We start from the raw sequence: 13,265 nt of genomic DNA on the forward strand, positions 1-13,265 counted from the left end.
CTGAGAGCTGCTTTGAGGTCCTTGTGTGGATATACTTTTTTTTATTTTTTTGCAGTATATTTTACAATTTGCAACATCAGTCCCAGAAAGAAATAGTAAAAGGCCCAGCAGGGCTGCAGAGGGACAAGGAAAGCCAAGTTTGGGAGGGTAGGCCACTAAGGATAGAGCCAATAAAGGCCACCAACAGGGAGAGTTGGCAATGGAGTGGGGGACTAAGAATGGGTGAGGGATTGGTGAAAGAAGGATTGGCTGAAGGAGAGTTCGTGGTGGAGGCCGGTTCGACGAAGGGGAGGGGAAAGATAGAAGAAGAATGGGCTAGGGAACTGGGCACTGAAGAAAGGATGAACGAGACCAGTTGAACTCTAAGGGTTAGCCTCTTAGAAGTGGTCAGGGAAGAGTGCGGAGAAGGGGGCATACGCAGCGCATGCGCTGGAAGCACACTGCGGGGATACTGGAGAGGCTGGCCTATTCGGGTTTCAGTGCTGCTATTGTAGGCTCTGCGGTTTCCTTTTCTGCTTTCCGCTGTTGCCATGACTTGCTTCTGCCTCCCTGGCGCCGCGCGCTTGGGGTTGCTGCTCCTTTCACCTTGTCTTTGGACGGCCGATGATAAGATTCGTGTCACGGCATTCGACTCAGCTAGGAGGTAAAGGAACGACGGAGGGGAAGAACATGGAGGGCGGCAGAGGGAACTCCGGCCAGGAAGATCCTTAGTTTGTGTATTCTACTGGTTTACGGGAGGAAAAAATGGGGGACAGTACGGGCCTCAGACCTCCAAAAGGATGTTGAGTATTTACTTCCCATTGTAAATGGGATGCAGATTCCTTTCCTCAAACCTGCTTTGAGGCTCCTGAGCGTATTTCCCGTTAGGTTCTCGGTTTAAAAAATTGGGGGTTTCTCATTGTAGCAGAAGGTGTATTTGAAGGGCGGGGCCTTAGGGCTAGGCTCACCCGATTGCTTACAAAAACTCTTTTCCTTTATTCAGGATGGCGGTACTTACTACTTGAGTCCAGGAATACTGTAGCCCCCTCCTTTTGGGTTGGGGAGTATTCCTTGTAGGCTGGGATCTGCGTGTTCCAACTAAGCAGGCAATGCCTTCTTTCCCATGTTCCATATCCCTACTTTTATCACACCTTCCCCCAGTAGGGAAGGTTGGTAATAGCTTTCCGTGGGCACTGAGGTACATTTTGGAGAGAAACAACTGAATTTCATCAAGCACGTATACATAATAAACGGAGGTGGCAGCAGAAAGGGAGAGACTAGGGGAAGGCAGGTGCGGTGCGGAGGTGTATTTAAGAGCCTGGATGGGGAAGCGCGGCGCTCAGCGTTTCAGAAGGCCTGACGTGGAGGGGAAGGTACGCCAGCGCAACGCGTGCATGTGTTGTGTAGAAAAGGGGGAGATGCGCATGCGTATTTAAGAAAGCAAAGTTTCTCGAAGTTGGCGCCTGTAGCAGGTAGGGAGAGGGAAGGCACGCATGCATGTTTGAGACAGCCTTGTGGCCAGTATAGGGTTTAACCGGAGGGAGGAAAAGGTGCGCATGCGCATTTCAGACGGAATGACGGAGGGGAAGGAAGGCGCACAGCGCATGTGTAACTAGGTTGTAAAATGGCGGGGGAGGAGGTGAGTTGTTTCCGCTTACTGTTTTGCTTGGGCATTTTCGGCTAACATCGCATGCAGAGAAGCAAGTCTACCTTTTTAGTTGCGTGAAGGGATCAGCCTGACTTGGACTTCTCCTAGATTATGGGCAAATCCGCTAGAAATTAACCCAGAATCTAGCCTCTCACTGGCTTATAATGTGGGTTTAAAAATGCGGAAGGGGATGGCTATAAAAGATTGTGGCAGCTGGCTGAGTGTAGGATATGCGGAAAAAGTGGGCACTTGGAGATATCGCATCTGAATAGTACACACCTGGAGGGAATCTGTCTGAAATGCTGAGTTTTGGCCGCTGTACTTGGCACTGGACACATTCATCCCATCAGAGGGGTTGAAGTATTGTGAAAATTTGCTGTTTGTTAGCCGAAAACCCTTGATTTTCTACTCTTGAGAATTCAGGGGTGAAGCTTTCGCTGTGCTGCCAAATGCTTGTCACACTTTGCTTTAAACCTGGGATTTGGGCAAATGGCTATTTGGCACTCATAGTACGATTGGTACGTAGTCAATGGTAATATAAAGGTGACCTGGGTTTGCACCCTTTCCTCTAAATAATTTTTATCGGCAGAACTCTCAGCACGGTTTAGTGAAAAGGGAAGATTGGGTTTTCCTTTTTCTTTTTCAGGCTTCAGTGCTGTCATGGCTCTCTGAGGGCTACCAGTAAGGATCGATCGTTAATCACTAAAGCTAGTAAAATAATTTAGCGCTTAGGTGTGTAGTAGAAAGAGCACAGGATTCAAAAGTGAGGAGACAAGTCTTTTCCAATAATCCTAGCTCTGACCTCATGCTGGTCCTTTCCTTTCTCTGGGTCTCTTTATCTATCTCTGTACCCTCAACAGTCTTATGAAATAGCAGTACTGTTTTTCGTGTTTTACAGATGAGAAATTTAAGGGTAAAAGGTTAAGGATTTGTCCAAGGTGAGTGGCTGAGATTGCATTTTTACACAGGTAGGATAGCTCCAGAATCCTGTACTCGTAAACATTAATGCTTTATTCCCTAAAATGAGGGACCAAGTTGAAAGGGCCCCCTTTTTATGAGTTCAAGTTTGTTTGTAATTTACCTAAGCTCTTTGAGAGAGGAGACCTGTTTGCTGCTTTTTGCCCAGTGCATAGTACAGAGTTACATATGTAGAAGAAAAAAAGTAAAGCATTGTTGATTTGGCGCCTAGGGGGCTGGCTATCCTTTTCGATCCTTGTTTTATGTGCCTTTTGTTCTGTTACAGAGGGTCTAAAATGGCCGACTGCAGCAGGCTGGACACACCCTTCTTGCCTAGCCCGTTTTGCCATCTGTCTTGAGGCTTTGAAGCACCCAGTCATTTGCTGCAGTAGAGATTTATTTTTTTTTTACTTATTGTTAATATTTTGGTGTGTTAATCCAAATGTCCAATAGTAAAGGAAAGATTATTGCCCATTTTTCTTATAACAGCCTGAAATTACATGTATTTCTGTTTTTACTTCCTTAGGATAGACTCATTGAAGTGGAAATACTACATCAAAGGGTATGAACATTTTTAACATTCAATATGTATTGACAGATTTCTTTCCAAAAAGTTTATACTCATATAAGCACTGAGTAGTTTTTTCAAAAATTATTTTTATAGATAAGAAACAGTATTATTTTAATTTTGCATTTTGTTGGTTATTTGTATGTTTGGATTCTTTTTTCCTCCAGATGTTTCTTATCAGTTTTATTTTCTTTCATGTGATGTTAGTTCATATCATAGACTGATCTGTTGGAGTTTTAGTTTATGTTTTTTTATTATTATCTATTTGAATGTGTTCTGTACCTAAGGGCTATTACTCAGATTTCTGTAATATGCCATAGGTATCTACTCTGGGGTATTGTTTGCCTTCTATTTATTTATTTTTTTTAATTTTTGGTTAGTAGAAATTTGAGACTACATGGTCATATCTCTTCATTTTCTGTTTATGATTTTCTTCCATTGTTCCAGTTTGAAAAGCTCCCACAATCTAGAAATTCAATAAATTTTCAGTTGATTGCAGTTTTGTTTGAGGATAACCGTCAGGTATGAGGGGGGAAAAGATCCATAATTCCACCACCCAGAGGTAACCAGTATTAACAAATTTGTTCATTTTTCATTCTGTGTTTCAAATATTTGATCATAATATATATACTATTTTATATCATGTTTTGTGTTTAACATTATAACTTGCATTTTTCTATGTTAAACATTATTTGTAATTGTCATTTAATGGTTCATGATATTCTGTATGAAAGTATTATAGGTTTTCAGAATTTTAAATTATGTGATGAATAGTATTTTCATCTAGTTTTTATTATTTCTCTATTTTGGATTATTTCTTAATATAAAATAGAGTTCCAGAATTAGAATTATTTTTCAGAAGGTTTTGAACATTATAAAGACTTGCCATAATTCCTTTCCAAAAATTATGTTAATTTTTGTACCCAGTCATTTGGGTACTTAAAAGAATCTGTTTTTTTGGAGGTGGGGGGTGGGGTGGCTAACTAGACACTTAAAAGAGTATTTTTGTTTTTTCTTTTTTTATATTCATTTTATTGAGAGATATTCACATACCATGCAGTCATACAAAACAAATCGTACATTTGCTTGTTCACAGTACCATTACATAGTTGTACATTCATCACCAAAATAAAAGAGTATTTTTGTTTTATGATACATGTCTTTGATTACTGTTGAGGTTGGACTCAAATGTTAAATATTAGTTGTTGTGAATTATTCTATTTGGGACTGAATGTTATCTCTGTGGGAGGCTGTATATTATGTTCTCTGTTTCAGTCTCTATTACTGCTTATCATTTGTTGCAAGTACCTAAATACTCTACTGGTATATTTTTTTTGCAGTTGAGTCTGGAGAAATGTTTATGATTCCAAAGACAACTGCTGGGTGGCATACTTGTCAGATTCTTGGTAGCCTTTTGGAGATAACATTTGTGTCTGTTCTTTAAAGAGATTGCTTTCCTTTTAGACAAAAAGAAATGGCTTCCTTGAGTGCCTCATTGCAGTGGTGCAGTCCTTGGATGTGGGTGTGGGGAGAGGATATGGCAATATTTTGTCATCCCTAATGGGAAACCAATTTAGATAAGAAACAAAATGGTAATCCCCCTTACTCTCCCATTCAGGGACTGATCTTACTTTAAGTATTTGTGCATGATTTGGGGGAGGATAAGGATAGTGAAATCTTCACATTTATTGATAACACTAAGCTCTTCTGGGATGTGAAATGCTAATAGTAATAAACTGCCACACCTGAGAAAGTTTTGTGAGTGGGCTGACAGTTGGTAGAATTAAGCAGTGTAGGCAAGAGCAACGTAATAACTTTAGGGAAAAATAATATGTTAAGCTTAAAAAACAGTGGCATCAGAGGGATTGGGTCCCAGGACAGAGATCCCAGAGTAACTGGCAACAACTTATTGCTGTCATCAGCCCAGTTTGCTGATATAGAGACAAAAAGAACCATTAAAAACTTAGGCCTTTTTATAACAATACGGAACACAGAAAAATACCATCCTATCTTTGTATAAAACCATCTGAACCAAATAACTAGACGCAGTGGTAATCTCTCCTCAAGGAGTCTCACTATCACCCAGTTTTGAAAAGAGGATGGATATAGTATGTTACTTCTCTGTTTCATGTTTATTTGTAATATGTAGATGGATTAGAGTAGATATTCTGAAAGATGGTGGTGGTGATGTCTTCTTCTTGTTTCCTGAGGCTGAATCTGTTATTTATGGTTCAGAGAATCTGTTTAATTATATGTATTAAATAAACCTTTCTAAATTATCACCCCCATTCCATGAACTATGTGCTATTTTTGCTTTTAATAACATTCTAATTCTTTATTTGAGTGAAAGGTGAGGATTATGGATTTACAGGTGTCCAGTTGAGCTGTTACTTTTTGCTCCCCCGTTAAAGTGGGTTAATCGAATTGTGAGCTCTCATTTTTCAGCATTTTGCTAGCTGCAGATGTTAAACAATGTTCTTGTGGAAAATGGATTGGTTGTTTAATACATTGAAGTAAGAAATTTTAGCCTGGGTGTGTGTGTGGGTGCGGTAATTGCATAAGCAAAAAGCAAAAAAAAAAAAAGCTTCCATCATTTAGAGGAGAAGTTGAGAAGGTCCTTTATTGGAGGTCTGTACCTATCTTAAGCATGGGAGTCTCATTTTTGCACATACCAGTATTTAGGTCCCAAATCCATATGGTCAGGGATTAGGGATAGCCTGGATATTTGAAATAGTCTTAAAAGCATTTTAACCTTTGGTTTCTACTTCCTCTCCTCTTTTGATACAGCTCACAGCAGCCTGAAGCACAGCCCTCTGGAAAGAAACTTTGCATCGGCCATTATAATACAACCTGTTAAGTGTTACAGCACTTATCAGGTTGTATTGTAATTGTCTGTGTATATGCCTGTCTCCCTTCCTATATTATCACTTAGTCTGTGTGCTCCTTGAGGGCAGGGACAGTGTCTTCATCTCCAGAGCCCAGCCTGGCACATTAGTAGGCCTTAGTAAATGTTTATTGGATGAATAAATGAATGACTCTTCAACAAACATTTATTGTTTGCCTGCTAAAGTGATCTCCATGGGCTCTGGACTGTCAACAGTTTCATCAAAATGCATATGGTCTGAAACTTGCTATTTCTTTCTAGTTATGTGTATATCTTCCCAAGAGTTTCTCATGAGACAATGCTATTTTTGTGTTTGGATTTCAGTCCTTGGTATTTACAGATGTTGCTGCTGTTGCTACTGCTGACACATGCTTCCTTGGGACATGGGTGACATGGATGGTAGCTACCAGGTCAGGAGCCTCATCCTCACAGGGTAGTGTTTCTTTCTTTTTTAAAAAAAAAATTAAATTCAGTTTTATTGAAATATATTCACATACCATACAGTCATCCATGGTGTACAATCAACTGTTCACAGTACCATCATATAGTCATGCATTCATCACCCCAATCAATTTTTGAACATTTGCCTTACATCAGAAAGAATCAATAAGAATAAAAAATAAAGGTAAAGAAGAATACCCAAATCATCCCCCCCCATCCCACCCTATTTTTCATTCAGTTTTTGTCCCCATTTTTCTACTCATCATCCATACACTAGATAAAGGGAGTGCGATCCACAAGGTTTTAACAATCGCACTGTCGTCACCCCTTGTAAGCTACATTGTTATACAGTCGTCTTCAAGAGTCCAGACTACTGGGTTGGAGTTTGATAGTTTCAGGTATTTACTTCTAGCTATTCCAATACATTAAAACCTAAGAGGTGTTATCTATATAGTGCATAAGAATGTCCACCAGAGTGACCTCTCTACTCCATGTGAAATCTCTCAGCCACTGACACAGGCCAATATTTTACTAAATAGTTCCTATTTATAGATTCATCCTTATTTTCTCTCCTCCCCAGGTCATCCTCCAAATAGTAATCCTGTGTAAAGCTCCACATTCTAGATCAGGGGTGGGCAAACTGTGACCCATGGGCTACCTATTTTTGCAAATAAAGTTCTGTTGGAACACAGCTGTGCTCATTTGTTTACATGTTGTCTATGGCCACTTCGGTGTTACAGTGACATAGTTGAGTAGCTATTATAGCCCACAAAAGCCTGGCCTTTTACAGAAAAAGTTTGCCAACCTTGTTCTGGATCATCATTCAACAGTGATGGCTTCATTCTCTATCCATTCATCAGAGATACTTGCAGCATCTCAAAAACTTATATGTCTATCTACCTCATTCATTGTTGCTTATGACAGGTCTTTTCTCCTATTTTACAAATGGTACCACTAGGACACATTTTAAACTAGGATGTTATAAGGCCTCCCAGCGTCCTGCAATTCAGTTAGTTAGACTGTATCCTTCAATAAATTTTGAGCTTCAACTCTAGAAATTCCTTTTACTATTTCCTAACTTGAAGCAGGTGGACATATCATGCCTTAGTTGCCTTACTCCTCACCCTCCTTTTAACACAGCTCTTTGACATGAGAGTATGTGAAATAAGGAATTACTGGGGGACAGGGCAGAAAGTTAGGCTTAGGGAAATGTTTAGAGGGTCCTAATAAATTTTAAATGAAGAAATGGAGTTTCTGAAACATTAACTTGCTCAGATTTCTAGGTAACAAACCTGGACTTCGAGAGCTTCCCTGCTGCCTCTCCCAACCTTAAATGCACTAGGTAATCTACCTGTGAGTATATTGTGATTGATTTCATTTCATTAATAAGTTGAAGATCTCTGAGTTAGAGGCATGAAAGCTACATGTAAAAGAAAAATGGAGAGAACATTGGGTAGTCTCATTCTAGGAGTAAAAAGGAGGAAAAGGGCTTAGCCTAAAAAAATATAAATGATAAAAGTCTTAGCCTTTTTTGTCTCAAGTTTTTCACCTCAAAAATGGTATGCATGTGTATGTGTGTATATATAAATAAACTAGTAAATGAGTGTCTTGGGACTAAAAGTACAAATCCAAACAAATAAGGGGATATGGATTAAGGAAGCAGAAATTTTCTAGCAGAGGTCAAAACTGATTTTTCATTTTAAAACTTCTGATGGATCAATTTTTTTAAGCTGCTGGCTGGATTTTCCCCAACATTTTATTAAAATTTTCAAACGTAAATACAGAAAAGTTGAAAGAATTGTATTGTGAACACCCATATGCCCACCACCTAGATTGTGCAATCAACTTTTTGTTATATTTGCTTTATCACATAGTCATCTATCTTTGTTGGATAGATTTTTCAAATACTGTCATCATTCATTATAATCTCATCTGTGATTGACTCATTATGGTGCTACAAAATAATGGCTTTTGATTCTTACCTGTATCTTCCAAGGTAGCATGAATACCACTGCAACCCGACTAGGTATAAACAGATCTTTAAGGTGATGCAACATTGATCCTGCCTAGGAATGAGAGTCCCAGGGAGAAAAGCCATTTTGTTTCTGAAAGAAAATGGCTGCAGCTCCGTGTTGTTTACTAGGAGTGGCAGGGTGAAGGAAGGATGGGAGTACAGGTCGATTGTCAGTGAATCCTTCCAATAACACTCTGCCCTGAACTTGATTCACTTCTCTGACCTGGGAGGCTGGGGGTTTTCTGAGCAGCTTCTACTTAGTTCTCTCTTTTCCTTTAAGAGTTGATAAAGGAGAAACAACAAAGTCACAGTGAATTGCTAATGAGATGATATATTCAGCATTAGCACAATTCCTAGGAATTCTAGCAAATGGATTTTTTTTGTTATCTACTTTAATACAATAGTACACTTTATTTCAAGAACTCCATTCTTGTTAGCCTTTTCAACACATTATAATTGAAAAAAATAGTGCTGTGCTTACGCAGCCGGAGCTCAAGAAATACTCATTAAATCCACGATGAAGTAAATTTGAGAAATGTTGCATTAAGGTCATTCATATTTTCTTTCTGCTCTGAGTCTGTATCAGTAGTATACTGGTAAATGTTTAACAGCTGGCTCTCGGGGAAAAAAAATGCCATAGTTTAGCATTTGCCAATTTCTGTGGTGTAAATATTACCACCATGGCTGATTTCAAGGTTCCAACATAATGTCACTGAATGCGGAGTTGGGAAGAGATTCTAAAAATTGGCTTTTTCAAGCAGCTACAAACTGGCTCTCACGTACCACTTGTATAAACACTGAGCAATATCCTGATTGTAATATGGCTACTCATGCCATTTTCATTCATTACACCAATGGTTCTCAAAGGGTGGTCCCTGACCAATAGCACAAGCATCACTTTGAACTGAACTTAGTAGAAATGCAAAATCTCAGACTCCTCCTCCTGAAACAGGAACTCTGGAAATGGGGCCTAGCAATCTATGTTTTAACAACCCCTTCAAATTAGCAAATGGATTTTTAATTAGCAGTTCACTGCCAATTTTGGGCTATTGTGTAATACTGTTTTGAAACGTTTCTGTTAACAATGGTCGCAATATCAGGAAGCACCAAGAACTGAAATTTTGTTTATAAAGAACATGACAATGGTAAATGATGCATGTCTGCGTCTGTCTCCCTTGATTTAAGCTCCTCAAGGGTAGAGGCCATGTCTTATTCGTCTTTGTATTTCTCTTAGTAATAAATGTTTGTAATCAGAAATAATGCAGTATATTGAACACCTGTCACACTGTCAAAGATTAAAACAGATTTTAAAAATGTTATATGTTTTAGTGAGACCCTGAATTAGTACAGCTTTTGTAGGGGACAGTTTGGCAATATATATTAGAGGACAGAATACAAATTTCATGTCCTTTGACCCAGCAATTCCATATCCAGGGTTATAATGCACAGTATGTTTAAGGATATTCTAAAATTCTTAAGTAAAGGAATGTTCTCACTGTGTTCATAGGAGTAAAAATGGAAAAATCCACCTGTTCATGAATAGGAGTTTGGATAAATAAATTTTGGTCTATTCATGTAATGATACAACATAGCCGTTAAAAATAAAAATAGCCTCGTAGATGAATGTTTGACTTGGAAAGATGTATACAGTGTAGTAATTGAAAAAAGTCTACAAAAGCAGTATAGTTTCATCTAATTTTTGTAACAAAAAAAACCCTAATGTTTGTACATGAAAGTAATTGGAACAACATGCAGCAAGTATTAAACTTTCTAGGGTTCTGGGTGATTTTTACTTTGTATCCTTATCCTTGGAATTTTATTACAGTGTATATTTAAGACTTTTTAAATTAGAGAAGCAAAACTATATTTTGAAATTTATTGACATGAGCAGAAATAGAGTGAATGGGATGATGAGGGGTCTGCAAACTGTCCTGTGAATGACCTGGAGCAGTTTAATTTGGAAAAGTGCTGGGGGAGGCCACAGAAGGGAGTGGTGGAAATAAGATCACTGTCTTCAGAGAAAGGCAGTAACTATTAAGCTGCTCCCCACTATTCTTGGCTCCTTAGTGTAGGCATTCCACATGTCAGGGTTACGCTTACCATTTATTTCCCAGTCAGGCCCTTTATACATTCCTTTCCCATCCTTGACCCTCTAGGCTTAAACATGCTACAATAATTGCTAGTGGCACCAGCTACTTGTGGGTGTGCAGATCTTGCTTTGGTAATGGCTACTTTAGTTTCTTCAGCAAAGATGGCTCAGACCTATCAAGGCTTCTGCATATGTCTGCCTACCCCCAGCTTGGCAGCACCTATGGTAAGAGCTTTTTTCGTGGGTCTCATGGTCACCAATAGATTAGAGGAAAGGCACTTTTTTTTTTTTTTTTTTTTTGGCTGGTGTTGGGTGAAACAGTTAAAAATGAGCTCTGGGAAACTAACTGCCTCTTGGGATTTGAGGCTAGGAGATGAGGTCTGCCTGCATCTCACTGAGTAACGGGGAGCCTGGAAGCACTAGCTGTTGATGCCAGCATCTGATGATAACAGTTAGTAGCCTGGGCTTTGGGCCCTCACTGAACTGCCAGATATCTAGGTTGCTTTTCATGCTAAGCAGCTAGGGTCTGGAAAACTTACAGGAAATAGGCTGCTTCCTTAGAGAAAAATGGTCTTTGGGTTCTTTGGCTTGTCCTGTGTGGTTTCACATTTCAGAGCCCCGTTTCCCCTAGTGATTGAGTCTTGGAGGTAGAGTAGCCACTGCTTATCTAGTTCCTTGCTATCCTTTTGGTTACCCAGGAAGCTAGATAAAAGAATAGATATATTTGACTCCTTTTCACATATGGACCCGCATCTGAGTTGTGGGATAAAGGACAGGCTCATTTTAAGTAGAAGTAAGTACCCCTGGTGGGAGTTGAGATTATAAATGACAAGATGTGGTTCAGAAGCCAGGGTTTTGTTACCTTTCCTCATCAGTGTGAAACAAATGCCATCTGATGATCAGGAGGAGGTTCCATTCACTTCTGGGGGGACTGTTTTGGTCAGCAGTATGGAACAAAGGGTCATCAACTTCCAGGCACAGAAGGCCTCTAAGTGAACAAGTTTATTCTTTATTCAAAGAAAGGGATATTGAGGTCCAAAGAGGGAAAGAACTGAGTTCTCATATTTTGGTATAGTCACTTGGTGCCTCTGTACCCAAGTTGTTTCAATTAAAATGGAGGCAAGAATCCTTATTAAACATTAATTGTAGACCTTGTGACAGCCTTTGATAGATGAATATATTTGTGATGCTAATACTATTGCTCAGGACAAGAGTGAATCTGAGGACAGCAATGAGGGCTGGATGACTTGACTGAGGTGGTGGTGTAAGTAAAATTGAAACTACATCTCAAACCCTGACTGTTTTGTCTTAATGTTGTTTCTTCTTCCTTCTCCGTATCCTACAGGTAATATCAAATACAATCAGAAATCATGCCACTGGTGAAGAGGCATATTGAGCCCTGTCTGTCCCAGTGTTAACTAGAGAATTGGGAGAGGCTCAAATAAGTATCCTGTATATGGTCATCAAATGAATTGTGAAGTCTTGGTAAGTGCTGAGTGGCTTTGGTGAGCTTTTACAGCTAATGAGAAGGAGTAAAGAAAGGTATTCTTAATAGGCACTAGGCAATTACTTGGTGTTTTCCCATTATGATATGAAAAAAGGTCTTAAAATATTCAGGCTGTACTAGAGAGTAACTAGCCTAGCCTCTTTTCCCATTCTTTTATTTTTACAGATCAGGGATTGAATACCTTCCCAAGATTATAGTTAATTGGTATAGAAGGTGGATTCGAATCCAAGCCAGTAATGTGTCTTCTACCCGGTAGGGTAGATTCCATCCAAATCCAAGAAGGCCATGTGAGGCAGAAGAGTTTTTATTCCATCCTGAAAAATTGTTACAGTAGCCTCTGAGATTGTACCTCCCTAATGATGGAAATTTCCATGGTGTAAAATTTTATTACACATGAAATCACCTCAGGTGCTTGATAAAAATGCAGATTCTGGGGCAGTCGGAAACCTTGTCACTGGTCAAGAGCAACATTCAGACTAGCCTATCACTTAAACTGAGGTTTCCTGTCCAGTGGGTTCATCAGAGAGCAAGAATGAATTGCTATTGTTGTGGGCATCCTTGTGAGGCAGTTGGGAAGCTTTGGTAAGTAGTCAGTGGTTTTGGAGGGGTTCCCCAGTTGGTGGTATAGAAGGGAAGGGACAATTTTAGTCTTGGTGCAGCACTTACCTCCTTCCTTCAAAGGACAGTTAAGTACTTACTATTTTCTGGGGTCTAGAAGACAACAGAGTCCTGACCTCATGGAACTTTCATTTCATAGACAAGGGAATAAATAAACTGGTAGATGTATAATGTATCATCAGTGTTAAGTCGTGTGTTTTTCCATGATGTAAAAAACTGCATAAAAAATGGTTAGCTTAGACTAAATGACATCTTGTGTTTCTTCACCCTTCCCATTCTTCCCCCCCACCCTCCCCATGGTAAGGAGAATATTAAAATATTACTGTTAACTATAGTCCATAGTTTGCAGTAGGTACATTTTTTTTCCCATATACCTCCATTGTTAACTCCTTGTAATAGTGGTGTGCATTTGTTCTAGTTCATGAAAGAACTGTTTTATATTTGTACAGTTAATCACAGACATTGTCCAGCACAAGATTCACTGTGTTATGTACATTCCCATGTTTTAATTTCCAGCTTTCCTTCTTGTGACATACATCACATTCACACTGCATTCAGTA

At 39.3% G+C, this 13,265-nt stretch overlaps 1 long non-coding RNA gene across 4 annotated transcripts in view; it reads left to right on the forward strand.

Annotated features, from left to right (window-relative positions):
- Positions 1-1,560: 1,560 nt before the first annotated feature.
- Positions 1,561-13,265, forward strand: part of LOC119524301 — a 101,242-nt gene continuing 89,537 nt past the window's right edge. The window contains exons 1-5 of one of the 4 annotated variants that reach the window (XR_005214772.1): positions 1,561-1,618; positions 2,526-2,565; positions 3,111-3,146; positions 6,361-6,469; positions 11,926-12,065. This is a non-coding gene — a long non-coding RNA (uncharacterized LOC119524301). Of the gene's footprint in view, positions 1,619-1,677; positions 2,596-3,110; positions 3,147-6,360; positions 6,470-11,925; positions 12,066-13,265 lie in introns of those variants that run through there. The other 3 variants (XR_005214775.1, XR_005214774.1, XR_005214773.1) reach the window with 3 other exon arrangements.

Source organism: Choloepus didactylus, chromosome Y (assembly GCF_015220235.1).
Source record: "Choloepus didactylus isolate mChoDid1 chromosome Y, mChoDid1.pri, whole genome shotgun sequence".
Lineage (NCBI taxonomy): Eukaryota > Metazoa > Chordata > Mammalia > Pilosa > Megalonychidae > Choloepus > Choloepus didactylus.